Source organism: Ursus americanus, chromosome 7 (genome assembly GCF_024610735.1).
Source record: "Ursus americanus isolate L20-20 chromosome 7, mUrsAme1.1.p, whole genome shotgun sequence".
Taxonomy (NCBI): domain Eukaryota; kingdom Metazoa; phylum Chordata; class Mammalia; order Carnivora; family Ursidae; genus Ursus; species Ursus americanus.
Genome location: NC_142133.1, coordinates 80,344,537 through 80,360,672, shown reverse-complemented (window position 1 = coordinate 80,360,672; position 16,136 = coordinate 80,344,537). Strand labels below are relative to the sequence as shown.

At 45.5% G+C, this 16,136-nt stretch overlaps 1 long non-coding RNA gene across 1 annotated transcript; it reads left to right on the top strand.

Moving 5' to 3' along the window:
• The first annotated feature begins 3,877 nt into the window (after positions 1 to 3,877).
• Positions 3,878 to 15,190, top strand: LOC123803309 (uncharacterized). Its single transcript, XR_006782834.2, has 3 exons — positions 3,878 to 4,260; positions 4,729 to 4,811; positions 11,997 to 15,190. It is a non-coding gene; the product is annotated as an uncharacterized LOC123803309 (long non-coding RNA).
• Positions 15,191 to 16,136: the final 946 nt, after the last annotated feature.

The window sequence follows — 16,136 nt, the reverse complement described above, 5'->3', positions numbered from 1 at the left end:
AACACTGTATAAGCACTGACAGAAAGAAAGCTATTCTGATCACACTAATAACAGTAGGAATAAAGGGATATATTTCATTAGGATAACAAGATCAATCCAACAAGAAGATGTAACAACCCTAAATTTGAATATACCTAATAATATAACTTTAAAATACATAAATTTTAAAAATCCACAGAATTAAAGGCAAGTAAAAAGATAAATCCACAATCACAGTTGAAGAGTGTTACACATCTCTTCAGTAACTGAAAAAGCAAGTAGTCATGAGTATCAGTAGAGACACTGAAAATCTGAACAATACAAACAACAAATAACCTACTTACCATACATACACTATACCCAACAACTGAAAATACACATTTGAGTGCACTTACTCTAGGACTGCTATACTACAAGGCACGATTCATTTAGTTTCTCTCCTGAATGTCCCAGGTATTCAACCAGGACTGTCTACTTTGGCTGGATGGAACTTGAGTATCTCCTAGTCCCATGTAAGCTCTAGGAATAATAATAATAGTAATTCTTATTATTATTATTTATTATAATAATATAATATAGTATATATTAATATATAGTGTTAATATATCGATATATAATTAATATAATAATATAATATCTAATACATAATCCATAATTGATATAAATGTATTAATATGTAATATTAATATGTATATTATTATTATTATTATTATTATTTGTAAGCTCTACTCCAAGCATGGGGCTTGAACTCAGGACCCCACAGTCAAGAATCACATGCTCTACCACCTGAGCCAACCAGGTGCCCTAACTCTAGGAATTATTCATCTTACATCTTCTGGGTCCTTCTTGCCAGGAATCATGGAATTTCATGTTCTGTATGTTCAGTTTTATAATTAGCAAAAGAACCCAGAGGAAAATAGTGCAGATCTCTGGCACTCTTTCTCTGCATTGCTTCTGCCTATCTGGTATCCTGTACCACCAGTTCCAAACCTTCACCCCTGAGCCCTGATCTCTGTCAACACTACTGCTTTCTGTCTGGAAAGCGCCATTCTCCCAACACCTGGTCTAGAAAGTGCCTCGAGATGGAAATCCAAGGCTACTGGTTCGCCTGACTTGTTTCCATTACATGCAGTCTGTTCTCCAGTGTCTGCAAAGAATCGTTTCATATATTTAATCCAATTTTCTACTTGTTTATGGTCCCATTTACTCCATCATGATTCCCTAGTGTTTGTTTTTTTTAATTTAAAAAAAAAATCTTACTGGTCACTGATGTTTTTGGACTCACTGAACTATTTTGATGGAAATGTTTTCTTCACCCTTCAGGTACTAGTCATCTTCCATATCACTAAGAATATACTTTCCCTTTGGGATGTCTTATATGGAGCAGTTCATACAAAGCGCACAACTCCATAAAGCACAGGGATCTTGGACTCTTGCAGTGGTTAACTTTAGACCAAAAGGGGAACTTAACAGGTCATAGTTCAATGCCTCCTTTTTAAAGGTGGAGTAGGAACTAACTAGTTGTTCACCAAATCTGTTTTTCTTCTTCCTGGCACAAAACTACAATTTGCTAATGAGCCTCATGTGAAATTAAGTGTGGCCATGTGACTGAGTCCTGGCCAATGAAATATGAACAGATACAATATATGCCTATTAAAAAGTACTTCCCCACTATACTTTATACCTGGAACTAATATTACACTGTATGTTAACTACCTGGAATTTAAATAAACCTTAAAAAAAAAAAGAGCAGACCAACAATCCAAGAAAAGCAACAACAACAAAGAAAGAACCAACAACAACAGAAACCAACAACAAAGTACCTTCCCACGTAATCTTCAGCTCTTCCTCATCAACCAACAGAATGACAAGACAGACAGGGCAGGGCTAGATTATGGAAAAACCCTCCATCATTGAATGAGCATAAGAAAGTCTGGCAAGCAACAAGAACACCCAGCGGGTCTCTATGCAAATGGGACACTTATTACATTAAGCCACTGGGGGGTTGACTTGTAGCAGCAGCCAGAGTTACCCTCACAGATGCATAAGCAGAAACTGAGGCCCAGGAAGGGGAAAATGACTGAGATCATCAGCACTATAGTTTTTTCACACCAAAGCTGTTCCCACGTTGGTTCTACGGCAAGGGCCAAGACCATGCTCATGTGCTATACAATCATTTCCAGTTACCTATGATGATGACCTTTTTATGCAGCTTTTCAGATTTGTCTAATATTCACCACTAGAATATGACCAAGGTGAAAAGGCCCAGTTTTCCAAGTGTGGTGACACAGCACTGACAACCCCCAAAGATCTTTCCACGCATCTACCCCGAGCAGATCTGGCCCAGCACATGAGAGGAAGACTGGCAGGAAGTAGACTGCTGACATCCCGTTAGCCACTTGACAAATGTTTTTGTAACGAAAGGTAAGTCATGAAGCTAAGAGAATAACCAAGCACGCCCTCATTTAAAGATTTAAATAACTCTAGAAGGTACCTGAACACAAGTCACGGAAACTAGCTCCCTCCAACTAAAATCACCAAAATAAAATGTGTCCCACCAACTTTCACCACGTGTCTCCACAAGTACCGGCCCCAGGCCAAAAGATCAATGTGTCATCTAGTAAGTGGTTTTCTTCTTTCTGGCCCCAATTCTGCTTCCAGTATCATATGCTGATTGAAGACCTTGGCCACGTAATTTAGCCTCTGTGCCAATTATTAATGTATTGCCCTTCCACTCCACACCTACCTTTCCTTGACCTGGTTGGTAAGACTCATGTGCCCATCCGCATGATGGGAGATGATACTGATACTCGCTTCCTCTATACCACAGGATCACTTACGATCAAATGCAGCTGTGTACTAGAATTCCTCATGCAGAGTTAACAAGCCACCCATGTCTGCATTCATCAGTACACTCACCCTGATGGTGTGGAACTACTTAATGTCAATACTTCTATCACAAGAGGGGGTTTTTGTTCTGAAAACAAGTCAGTCCACAATGACATAGTCATATGGAAATAGGAAGCTAGCAAGTGTTTCTATCTCTCTGGCAAAATCAGCTGTTTTTGATGCCCTTCTGTTTTGGCACCCGCCCCACCACTGTAAGTCATGTGGAAAGCCCACCCTGCGGCTCAGTTCCACAATGGGAAGAATGAGAGGAAGGAAGGAAACTCTTCTGTAGGTCCATCTGACAGGTGGGGATCCAGTGAGTGTGGGATGGTTTTCCTTCTCTCCTCTTTTACTGAAATAAACTCTGCTGTCATATCATACAGAGGCAAAGCCAGCCTTGCAGCGCCAATCCCGGTGTTACTTATACCCCCACAGCACTCAGGGTCTGGGTGTGGCCATGGGTACAAAGTTAATCAATTGAACTCTGACAAGGCTGGCTGAACACTTCCCCAAAATTAGTTACTTTCACCACAAAAAAAGTGCAGGTGCATGGCTTCCTATGCTGAAATGACTGGCCTGGTGGAGATGACTCAGTGACACATGTCATGGCTCTCTGATATGTTCAGTGTGTGTAGAGTCCTAGAAAGGTCTCTAACCAAAAGCAGATCAGTCAGGGCAGCATGTCCCTGGGCTTCCCAGCCAGCCAGAGTTAGGTGCCCCTCACAGAGCGGAGATTCACAAACTTCACAGGAATAGGTGTGGGGGAGGGAAGGTGGGGAAACAGTCTCTATTGTTTTTATAATAATCCCTTCTCGTTTTCTATACTGTAGCCTTCAGTCCATTAAATGCAATTTCCTGGCATCACCCAAGCTTGAAAGGCCAGATCAAAAGTACAGAGTGTCCCAGCTGTGTGGGCCTTGTTCAAACTGAACATTAACCACAGCCCTTGCAAATGATTTATTCCATGTGAGACCTGGAGACACCCTGTGCGCTTCCTCCCTGCGGGACTGGCTTTATTGTTCGCCCTGCGCTGCAGTGGTGAAAACATTTCCTTCATGCACTCGTCCCCCTGCAACAGAACAAGCAGGCCCCTCCCTGGGTTTCACACCTCTCTGGCGTGAAACTGGGGGAGCCCAGGGTTCCCAGACAGACAGACTGACAGTATGCAGCAGGTCCCTCTGACTCCTCATGGAAGGAGCTCCCACAGAAAGAGTCTGAATTCATGTGATGGGAAATACACAGGCACAGAGAGCTCAATTCTGTGCCGATGATCACATCTCAAGATCGTGTCTGAGGAACAAGAAAAGACACAGGAGACCTGGAGCACACAGTGATCTGCAGAAGGCAGCAGTGGCTGTAGCCAAGGCAAAAACAGCAAAACCGAGGGGGAAGGTGAGCGTGGGGTTGAATCGAGGACCCTCACGGTAACTGCTCGAGGACACTGATGGCCTCTGGCTTTTCCTGTTCATAATGGCTTCTATGGAATGTATATAAACTTGTTAAGGTGTGGCCAAGGGAAGAGCACTGAACTGAGGGCCAGAAGCCTCCAATCCTATTCCATCTCTTTCCTTAACCAGCCTAAGGCATCTGGTCTTTCTTGGCCTCAGGCTCCTCATTTGTTAAAAATGGGAACGGTGATCCTGAAATCCTACCTCTGACAGTTGTGGCAAGAACCAAATGAGATTGGGGAAGAAAAGCTTCTAGAAAGATAAAACAACAGGCAAATGGAAGGGGTTGTTTTTACCAATTAAACAAAATGACCAAAAGGTTAAATGGATTCACTTGGTAAAATATAAATAAGCTAACCAGTCAGAGCTCGCCACAAGGTCCCTGGTGACTGTCATCCCCTGTTTTCCACAGAACCAGTCAGACCAGAGAAGCAGCAGGTCCATCCACGTTCCCACTGCAGACCCCCTACCAGCATCCTCTACCTGCGGGTTCAGGTAAGCCACACGCTCTTCCTCTAACCTCTCTGGTCACAACCTAGGTTTCCAAGACAAGCCTGCCAAGCAACACCTGCATCTCAGCGGGGGTTTCGAGATGCCCCGACTGTCTATGGAACCCAAAGGGACAGAGGTGTAATGGTAGCGAACACACAGGTTGGTACTGTGCACGGACGAACTACCCTGTGTCCATTCCTCCTCGGGACCCTATTCCGCCAATGAGACAGTTCTGAATAAACCTCATTTCAACAGAAACGTACAGCATTATTGCTGAAATAAAAACCACTGTCATAGATATATTCTTTTGGAAGCAAGCAGTCCAAAAGAAATGGTAGGACCCGTGACACCAAAGAAAAGGAAAAGACATCAATTTGTCTCTTGAAACCCAGATAACCAAAGCTTTTAAATGTACAAGTCAAAATGCAGTGTGTGACAAGAGGAAGACGGTAGGATTCAGCTCCTAAACTTTCTTCATTCACGGTGTCCCTAAGTCTCAGTACTTTGTTCAGTGTCCCTGCACCAAAAGCAGTATCCAGTATGTCTGCTTATAAAGGAGTTAGATTAGCATTTATAACCAAGAAGTTAGCAGCCATTTTAAAAATAAGACAAAAAATGAAAGAAAAAATAACATGTCTTTCCTATTCTAACATGATCACTTACTAGTGGGTGTGTGCACCTGTTGGGCTCATCACCGTCTCTTAATCCTTGGATTCAGAGTGGACATCACCACCCTTATTTACTACTTCATACCGATTTTCCTGCCATAGTTGCTTCTTATCTTAGCAACCTTCAGAAACCCAGCTTTGCAAAGATATATTATTAAAAGGATTGTAGCATGACCCAGAGTCAAAAATGAACCATCTCAAGCTAGTAGTTCACACACTCTCTGACAGCTACAGAACATCACCGTGTTTCCTGAGAAACACAAAATCAAACTCAAAAATTTAAACATCCTGCAAGGTCCACTTAAGTTCACATTGGCACCCCGGGGTGGTTCAGAGGCCAGAGTGGGAATGGCAGGTCTAGTAAAAGATCCCTGGGCTGGGCAGCCAAAAGCATGAGCTCAAGTCTTGATTCTGTCTGCAGTAAACGGGGCAACCTGTTGATCAAGCAGCAAACCATTCTGGGCTTCAATTCTCCATCTACAGAAGGGAAGTGAGGAAGGACCCTGAAATCACAACTTACTTATAATCCCCTCCTATAGAGATGGGCCTAAAGGACTTCACACACATTTTCAAAATGATATAGAGAAAGGGGACCATCAAACCATGCTCTGGTTCCCAAAAAACAATCCACGGAGCTCATGAAAAACAGAGACATATGCTGTGGCTTTGGGAATTCTGATTCAGATCTGAGATGGGGGCCTGAACATGTATTTTTTTTTTATTAAAGTTCCTCCAGATGATTTTTGTTGCCTGGATTAATTTCGGAATCATTTCCTACTGACAACACAGCAAAACTGACAGCCTCGTGCTCCAAAGCACAAAGTCAGCACAAAATGTTTGTGCATATTAAATCCTATCTCATTAATTGCTTTTAATGATACTTCATCACATTCTCTTATCCCTTTTAATTTGGTCACATCATTCAAGTGGGCTTAATTCCCAGTTTCTCATCAGGATGGCCATGAGGCCTCACCCTGTCATCATAGAGCTTATGAAGTCACCCAGTGGGGCTGGTACCTAGTTCCCAGCTGTCTCTTGGCAAAAAGTAAACATATATTTTCATTTTCATAATACTTTTTTTTAAGTCTCCTCCAAATGTCTGCATTTTCTTAGACACTTTGACTTCAGTGACACACAAGTTCGGGGTCAAGATTCCAAACAATAATGAGGAAAGGGCCACCAGCTGCTCGCTCTGTACTGGCCTCACTTTCCCTACTCCAAAAGGAGTCATGAAATCCTATGCAGAGAAACTGTTCCTTCTCTACTCTTTTCTCACTAAACTCAGCTAGATGGCCATAAGGGACATCTGGAAGGGTGGTCATCAATGAGAGTTGTTTTTTTGTTTTGTTTTGTTTTTTAATGTGAAAAAAAAAACTTTTTTGAAACAATATCCACAGACTCAAAGTTTAGCTCCGTCATAAAGCATTCCCTCTTTGGTGAGGTTTAGGTGCTGGTTACAGAGTTCAATGTTTGGGTTTGGGTTCGAGAGATTTTTTTTTCCTTGCTAGTTATACAAAAGCCATAATCCATGGAATATAGTAGATATCTCTTGGGCCTAGTTCTCCATGCTTGCGAACACTTAAAATTGCACTCGTGGCGCATAAAAGATTTATAATGATCTCACCCACAAATATAAATTTTATCCCACACAGGATAGAAAGACCTAGAAGCAGAAGCAGTGAACAGCTGAATGTGAGCACAGAATCATAAATTCATAACACTTACAGCTTTTTAACAACCCCATCATAAATGTGACTGACTTCAATTTAATTTATGGGATTTTGCAGCCGGGTCCAGGAATGTCCTCTAAAAACTAAAAATTTAAGAACAACAACATATAGTTTGGATTTCCATGAAAATGTCTATGATGTCGGTTAACTGACAGTACAACATATGGGCAGTCCACTATTGATGGGGTATTCATTGCAGCAGACTACAGGGGTCAAAAGGCTCAAAACACCAATGTCAACAATGGTACACATAACAGTGGGTTTCTAAGGAAACCGTCCAATAGAGCAGAAATGGCCTTATTTTTTGTAAGATGAACAAATCTGGACTCAAAATCCTCCCTAGCTAAGTGATTAGCTAGCTAAGTCACTTCTCCCTAGCTAAGTGATCAGGATTTAATCCTCCAAACTTCAGGTTCTCTGAACTAAGATGTTTATCGAGCTTTATTATGCACTAAGCACTATGGTAAATGTTCACATGTATTATCTCATTTTAGCATCACTACAACTTCATGGTGCTTTTTAAAATCCCATTTCACACATGAGAAAAATAAAACACACAGAGATTAGCCTTTTTCCTAGATCTTAACAGCTAGTAAGCGTGGTGAGATTTGCACGTAGGCTATCTGACTCCAAAGTTCTCATCTTGACCATTACCCTAAAATCGTTCACTATAAAATGCAAGTAACTCAATCCACTTCAGAAAAGAATGTACTAATGTATAAGGTACCCAGGACAGTGCTTCTCCGTTCCCTTTTCTGAAATAAATGATATCTCATCCACCATTGCTTTCAATAATTCATTTCATTTGCCCAAATTTAGGTGACAGGACCTGTCAAACAACAGCCACCAATCCACCTAAGATTTCTTTTTCCAATCACCCAGGCACAACCCTATCTCAACATGGGAGCCAGACTGTGACAAACCTCTACTCAGCCCCTTCAGTCCTAGACTTATAGGGTCACATTTTGTTAGGTTCTCAGTTAGGGTGCAAAGAAAAGGCTGGGTCTCCTCTGGGAACCCCCAAATATATTCGGTAATTCTTTACATGAGGAGCACATAAACGATGGCCGAGTATGTAGTACACGCCAGGTACTGTGCTATGTGTCAGAGATATCAGGGCAAATATAACCCAGACATTGTCCTCAGAGCTTATGATTCAGGAGGAGACAGACAAGGAGCAGGTGACAACATGACAGTGTGGAAAGCACTCCTGAGGGGGGACGCCTAACCCATCAGAAGGAGCCTGGGGTCAGGGAAAGCCTCCTGGAAGACGTGATCTCTGAGCTGGCACAAAGCCTGGAAAGATAACCCAGAGAAAGTTCAAGAGAAGCCACACAGGGAGGCACAGTGATGGTGCACAGCTGGCCATCAGGATGGGCAGGACACAGGCTTGGCGCTTGCAAACAGGGTGGGGAGGAGGCAAGAGCTGGGAGGAACGGGGAACAGTCAGGAGTCATGGCCACAGCTCCCAGCACAGGCAGTGAAGAAGCAACATTAAGAGTGGGAAGGAGACAGGAGACAGGCATGACGGTAACCAGTGTCTTACTAAGATGAGGCATCACTAGCTCACTCAGTGAGCAAACTCCACAAGCTGCCACAAAGTGTGTGCTAACACATTCTGTGACTTTACTATCAGCACTGAAAATAGAAAAGACTCAGCACAAAATGACTGCACATCTCTTTGTTCTGGATACAACCCAATTAGAACTGAACAAAAAGACTTGAGAATGAATCAGAAAACTGATGTACTTATTCAAACTTAGGGTATCAATTTTATTTGCAGCAAAAGTTGGGAAATTCTAATGGTCTAAGCCTTTTCCTAAAGTCTGGCCCACAAGGAATAAACATTCCGTATCCCAGTATTATTTTGCAAATAATACTTTGATTAACAAACTTGATGTATATTTCTGTATGCACAAGGCAAAATTCCATCAGGTAAAAAGCACTTCATATTTTAGGGAAAAAGAGCAAAGAATAATAACTTTTCTTTCCTCTGAGTCTAACAGCTAATTTCCATGCTGGACGATTTTTTAATAACATTGGCTACACTGTGGGATTTTAGGAAGTCCTCATTTAGTTTTGAACCCTCTTAAGTTATAATTTTCCTCTGAGCTCAGATGGATCTTTTATCTGTTGTATCCTTAATACCCCTGCTAATCTTAGTATAGAAAAGCTTCGTAATTTGAAAAGGAGAAGTTTAACAAGACATGAAGCTGGATGTTTGCACAATCAGAACATCTAATTGAGCTATAGTATTCTAAACCATGCTTGCGTGCAGGGAGATAATTTTTCCTTCATTTCCTACTTTATCAGAAAATTAACCTTCATTTAAAACACTGTGATCTGAAACACTTTTATAGCCACACTCTCTCTGCTGTTCACAAGAATTTGAATTTTAAATTTGCCATCCCAGTCTCTAAAAATGAAACAAACTGTGGATGGATGCTTCCAGGACCAGGTGTTTATGATCAAGCAGACATCAGAATGTGACCCGTGTCCAAAGCACTGCAGCTGCCAGCCACAGGGACTATGTAACCATGTCTCTTCTTCTTTTTCCAACCCTTGGTAAAATAATGAGGCTCTGACTTCGCACAGCAATCTGTTTGTCCGAGAACCTAAGAGCCCCGCAGATATTCCATTTAATTGTCTGAACATTGGAAGCATTTATTAAGTATCTGTCTTCACAGAGAACTTAACTTGGCCCTACATAAGCCAGACTCGAATCCCGTGATGGTGACGCAGAGCTGGCGGCAGCACAGTGAAGTTAGGTAATTCATCTGACACACAGTGCGCTAAGCTGTAACCACTTATGACACATGTGTAACTAAAGTGGGCCCAAGTTCATCTGGGGTCACCTTGTCTCGTAATGTCCTGATAAAATACCCAAACTTCCAGCCTACAGGTTCCTGATAAGTCTTCCAATAATTCAGTCCCCCTCCAAAATTTCTGAAGATTCTTCGAGAGGTGAGAGGTGGAAGAGCATGCACTCTCACACCTGACCATCTATCATGGGCTGAACTGTGTCCCCTCAAAAAAGAGATACTCATATCCTAACCCCTGGTACCTGTAACTGTGACCTTACTGGGACATAGGGTTTGTGCAGATGATTCAAGTTAAAATGAGGTCATTAGGACAGGCCCTAATCCAATATGACAGGTGTCCTTAGAAGAGGAGGGAAATTTGGACACAGACACACAGAGAAAACGCCACGTGACAACACCAAGAGAGACTGGAGTGAGAGCTGTGAGCCAAGGAGCAGCAAGGATTGATGGCCACCACCAGAAGCTACCAAGAGGCAAGGAAGGCTTCCCCTACAGGCTTCAAAGGCAACATGGCTCTGACAACACCTTGATTTCAGACTTCTAGCCTCCAGAACCATGAGAGAATACGTTTCCATTGTCGTAAGCCACCCAGCTGGGGGTGCCTTACTTAGCAGCCACCTCAGCCATGACCTTCCACTCCCACGCTATAAGGTGAATGAGGATCCAGGTCTGTAACTCTCCAGAACACTCCTAACCTAGGGCTGTCATGAGCAACAGACTTCACTGAAGGTCTGGGCACAAAAGAGGGAAATTACTGCACAGAACCAGAAATAACATCCAACAAGACTGCTGCCAAAGCTCGTCACCACAGCATGGGTCTCAGGCTGTCCCCTCGCTGCAGGGCCAGCTCCTTCCCCAGTGCTTGTCCCCCCACCCGCCACAATTCCCAGCTGCAACTCCCATTCCTAGAATTTTCCCTTAAGCTCTGACTCATCTCATAGCAGAACCACTCCCAGACCCCAAGGAGGCACCTGTGTTCCTTCTATAGAAAACAGTTACTGGCCCTGGGTTTCAACATCCCAGCATGACTCTCCCCACAACCATGATCCATCAAATAACCAAAAGATTCCTTCACACATTTTCCTAAACTGACAGCCAAGGTGTCCTTCGCACAGGGACCCATGAGAAATGGTTTACAAATTGGATTAGAAGAACCTGCGGCGTCAGATTCACCTGCGGTGTTTGGTAAGAATGCAGGTTCCTGGTCTCCATTCGGGCCAGTGAATTGCAATTGCTGTAGGGATGTTTAGGATCCTGCATTTCAAAAGGACCCTGGTGACCGGGGGCCACAGCTTAAAGCCACCAGCACAAGCTGTACCGAGCTTCACACCAGTACTTTCCTTCCATCTACGTAAAATGGCACGAATACGTAAACAACATGGGAAAACCTGGGGTGTCCCCACGGGCAAAGTCAGACTCCGCTCCCTTTCCAAGTACCGTGACACTCACTCACCCTGGCCACCGTATTCCTTCCCCAACGAGACAGCTTTCCATGCATCCACCCAGCGGCCACAGCCTTTATCCCACCGGGGACTCCCCTCTGCTGTTGAAACTGACCCTGAGGGCATTTCTCAATGGAGACTCTGGGTGCTCCTGGTGGAACAAACCACTCCCTCCTCTGCTCTTCTCTACTCCCAAGCGCCCCTGACAGATCATCTTTGACACTGGCCAGCCCACACATGTAGATCCTGGACTCCCCTGGGCCAGATACACCTCACTCTGGCCTGCCTTTGCCCCAGTATCTACTGAGACTTAGCAAGATCACCGGCATGTATTTCCTAGATTAACTTAATGAGATGATTCCAACAAGTGATTTGATCTTAGTAGAACTCACCTCTCAGAGTCACTCCCGTTCCTCTGCCAGTGCACCCTGCCCCAGCATGTGTGCTGAAATGTGCAGACGGTGGCCTGCTGCTGTCACTCACTTCTCTCTTTACTCTTTCTTTCCCTTCCACTCATCCACCCCAGGTAAGGAGTCATCCGCCCACTCAACAATGTTCACTGCACTCCTACTTCACTCTGGATGGCAGACATAAATAATTCACGGCTCTGTCACTGACAAAGCCATAGACCTGCAGAGAAGAGAGCAGTGAACCAGTAATATGGGATAACTCTGAACCACGTCCTATTGGGAGTCCAGAGGAGGGAGGGAACCTTCCAACTCTGCATGACCCAGCCAAGAAGGACAGCACAAAGGTAATATGAACCTAGTCTTGACACCACCCTGGACGAGGAAAGAGAAAGGCTAAATCCTTTAAGCGTCTTTTGCTCACAAGCTACAGAAACTGACAAGAAGCCTGGAATGACTCAAGAGCTATCTGGCGTGGGCATTACAACACTGACCGTATCTGCTGAGGGAGCTATGCAAGCTTTCTGAGCCTGTTTCATTGGTGATACGGACTCAGTAGTTTTTGAAACAAATATCGTATGTGAAGTCCTTAGCAACATGCATCATCAGCTCTGAAAAACTACACACATACTAAGGAAAAGGGGGGAAACTTGACAAAGATCAGACCCAGAGCCAAAGGAAGACTGAACATCAAGCCACAGCAGGGCTGAAGCCAGGGCAGCTGTTCGCAGGATGGCCTCAGATGGCTCTGCCCCAGACACCCACGAGGTGGACCCGGGCACCAGCTGCAACTCCCAGCACAGAGATTCTGACTGACTAACCTGGGGCAGGGGCAGTCAATGTGACGGGAGACTGATGTTCAGCCATCCGACTTTGCAGACATGCCGGACAGGGGCCCCGACAGGCTCGGTATTGCTGGAACCTGGGGTCTGTGCAGAGTGGCAGAACAGAAAGGAGTGCGGATTTCATCCTACGGGCAGTGAGAAACTCCTGAAGGGTGCTAAGCCTGGAGCAACACTGGGTCTGTCCCTGGGACATGGATCTAGGATGGCTCCTCACAAGGCACTCTCAGAAATTCAAGCCCCAAACAAACCCACCTTACCCTCCCTCAGGCCCTGCCCCTGCAGGAGGACCCAGGCCACCAGATAACTCTGGTCTCCTCCAGGTATCTGCAGAGTGGCCTTCTGTGGCCCAGGGTGAGATCACCCCCTTCTGTGACACAGGCCATGTCTAAATGGCACTCTTTTCCAGCAGGCACACAACTAAACGGCATGGGGATTCTGGGATACAAGATGCAATTTTCAATCTACTTGGCCCCCAAATTCAGCAGAATTTGGATCTTTTTAAGTGTTTTAAAAACAATCTGTGCTAATGGCACAATGTTCTTGCTAATGCCCTTTAAGGGCCAAATTTTCAAAAATGGCAAATAAATTTGTTTGTCGTTTCCATGTGTAGTTTTACGGGTGGGTATAAATACTGAAGCTGAAATAACAGGCTCATTTTTCCTCACAAACACTGACACTTGGGATCAGATGAGGTGTACACTGGAAAGGTTATCACCCACATGTAAGGAGAAAGGGCAGGACCATTCTCAGCTAGGGGCACATGAGCCAGACAGAGTCAGAAAGGGGCTGTGAACACAGAACAGAATGTTCTCCTTATGTCAGTCCTTAAGAGAAACGGAGCTGTGCTGTCTACACAGCAGGCCACTGGAACAGATGTGGCTTGTTGCCTCACCCCAGCATCCTCTCCTCTCCTGCCCCACCTCAGCTATTACCCCAGACCACACTCTCCCCCCAAGACCCAGCATCTCCCAGGCTCTCTGAGCCCACAGGTACCAATGCCAGCTGCCTAAACTTGCTCCAGGAAAGCCTTGTTTGGGACCAGACTTCCCACCTCAGTGGATTCCCCCCCAGCCCCCTTCAGCCCTGGACTCAGGTTTGTTGCCTCCCCTAACCTCTGAGGTGCTCAGGAGTCGAGATGAGGCCTTCCCCACCAGCCCGAGCCCACTGGACTCCCACCCTGCCCCCATGCCAACCCTCCCAAGGAACTCAGGTAAGCAAGCAACTTTTGGGTCACCACATCCTGACTATTCCCGACTAGAAGAGTTAACATGAAAGACTCTAAAGCAAATAGCAAGATTCAAGACTGGGGTGTGGGTCTGGGAGCCAGACACCTGCAGTGGATGAGGCTGTAACCAGGGCACACACCAGAATGGTGCTACCAGAAGCTCAGAGCTGGCTGGTACCTTCTCCAATTGATTGGCCGTGCCCATGCCTTGCCAGCTCCGGGTGCGGAGCCTCACTCACCCTGGCTGCAGCCACTTAAAAATGAGAAGAGTGAGATGGGCTGCCGGCAGCGCTGCACGAGGGCGGGGTGATGGAGGCTCCCAGCACATAAAGAAGCAGGAGAAATCACCCAGGACTGGCCTGTGCTTCCTCTTCTCTGGGGAGAGAAGGCACCCCCAGGGGCTGGAGGACAAAGCTAGCTCCATGTGCTGCTCTCACACCCCGAGAGCCAGCAGGGGTCAGAAGGGAGGAGGCGCTCAGGGCACTTTAGCAAGAGGTGAGGTGGCCACCAGCTCTCAGGCCACTCCACCCATAGGAATGCGTCCTGAGCAAACCATGGGGCTTCTGGAAGACAGGGCCTCAGGTCTTCCCTGCCACAGGAGCCCTCCCTCCCTCCAGCCTCACCCTGTCCTCAAACACTGCATTTGGTAACACGCAAACTGAATGCTCAGCCTCAACAGCCCTCCCTGTGAATGCGACCAGCCCACGACCTGCCCACTCCTCCACCTCTGTCCCGACTCACCACATTCCTGCACCCTGCCCATGCTTCTCTCCTCCACAGAACACAGCGCACACAGTAAACGCTTGCTAAAGGAAACACGTGTTTTATTTGTGAATCCCTTCTATGATCGCGGCACAGAACATAAGCATGAAGGCAGAGGCTGTTACTTCGTTCTCGAATCCCAACATTAATTCAGCGTCTGTTTGGATACTGAAGCTTTCCTAGGACTGCCAAAAAAACATAAAAAACTCTTCCACGAAGCTAATACCTGATTCACAGATGAACTACATTTTATGGTCACCCATACAAGCTCTAGCTTATTTGAATGCCAAAGATTAGATTGTACTGGATGCCCACGCTCAAGTCAGGCCACAAAGAATTACTCAACAGAGGAATGAATTAGTAGATGTTTGGTTTGGAAGTTCCTGGCTTCACAAGTTAGTTTCGGTTACCAGGAATTTTCCAGGACGTTTTCTCTAGCTTTAAAAACCACATCTCATCCCACCATTAACTTTTTTTTTTTCTCCAGAGTTTCTACATTTAGCTTCAGGATTTATCAATGACATTTTCCCTAAGCAAAAAAAAAAAAAAAAAAAAAAAAAAGCCATCAGCCAACATCTTAGAAATGAAAAGTTGAAGCTTCTTCCTTTTCCGAAGCCACTGCTGTCCCGGAGAGCTCACAGGCTCCCCACCAGCTTCTCTCGGGCGGTTTTGAGGGAAACGGTGAACTTGGAACCCCGCGGCCCGCCTGGTCCCAATGCAGGCACCACCGCGCTCGGTGGACTCCTGCCAAGGGCCATTAATCACCCACAATCTAATTGTCCTAAGAAGCGTGCCCTTGAGTGTGTCCGTGTGCAGACTCTGGGCTGGCTTTTGGCAATAAGCTGCCCTCATGAAGTCAGGTCCTCGCTTCCCGCGGGCCGTGTCATGGAGCAGAGGCAGGCTGCTCTTCCGGAGGGCGAGGGCGAGGGCGATGTGCGGCAGGGCACGTCGCTGCCAGCCACCAGCCCTGGCCAGAAGCCGTGCGGGCCCCTGGCCCAGCCAGGCAAAGAGGTGATGTCAAATGTTCCTGTCGCGAGCTGCCTTCTGACTAGACGGAACTCTGGGGTCACGGGAGAGCAGCTTCCCTGCGGAGCCGCGCCTCCGAACCCCGTGGCCCACTTGTCTTCTTCAAGAAGCACTTCCCTGGGTTTTGCCAGAAACATAAAGAAGGGTCTTACCCCACTAAGTGGTGCTTACATAAAAAGAGTACACACTACTGAGTCTACCCTGAAGCTGGCCCCCCCTTTCCCCGCTGTGAAGTTTTTACGAACAGAGAAAATAGTTACTTTATAAACAAACACCTTGAAAACTACCCTGTAATAGGGGTCTGCATATTGGATTTGTAAGAAAATAACTATTACTCCGTTGTTTTTAGGACACTGAATTTTGCAAATGAACTTTCTTTGCTACTGAAATAGTCAACCCAG